Source organism: Elephantulus edwardii, unplaced genomic scaffold (genome assembly GCF_000299155.1).
Source record: "Elephantulus edwardii isolate Elephantulus edwardi_28Jun2011 unplaced genomic scaffold, EleEdw1.0 scaffold00594, whole genome shotgun sequence".
Lineage (NCBI taxonomy): Eukaryota > Metazoa > Chordata > Mammalia > Macroscelidea > Macroscelididae > Elephantulus > Elephantulus edwardii.
The window spans coordinates 14,253-14,547 of record NW_006400344.1 but is presented as its reverse complement, the minus strand read 5'-3'; positions in this window follow the sequence as shown (position 1 = coordinate 14,547).

Here is a 295-nt window from a genome sequence, read left to right as displayed (position 1 = left end):
TCAAGCCCATGGTCTTTTTGACCACTTGCTACGCATCTGAGTGAGAGATGGAGAAGGATGTGGGATCACAGAAAACAGATCATCAGATTCAAATTCAAGAACCGAGACTTGAGAAAAAGATGATAAAATTCACTTCAATTACCAAGTGTGCCCTTGGAAAGTCGATAGGACCTCAGCACTGTCACAATGGACTCCCAACACTTGGAATTCACTTGATGACAATGGGTTTGCCTTTCCCTTGTGAACACTTAGAAGGATCTCAGAAAACAGGCTGGAGGATCTTTTCCCCACAAAG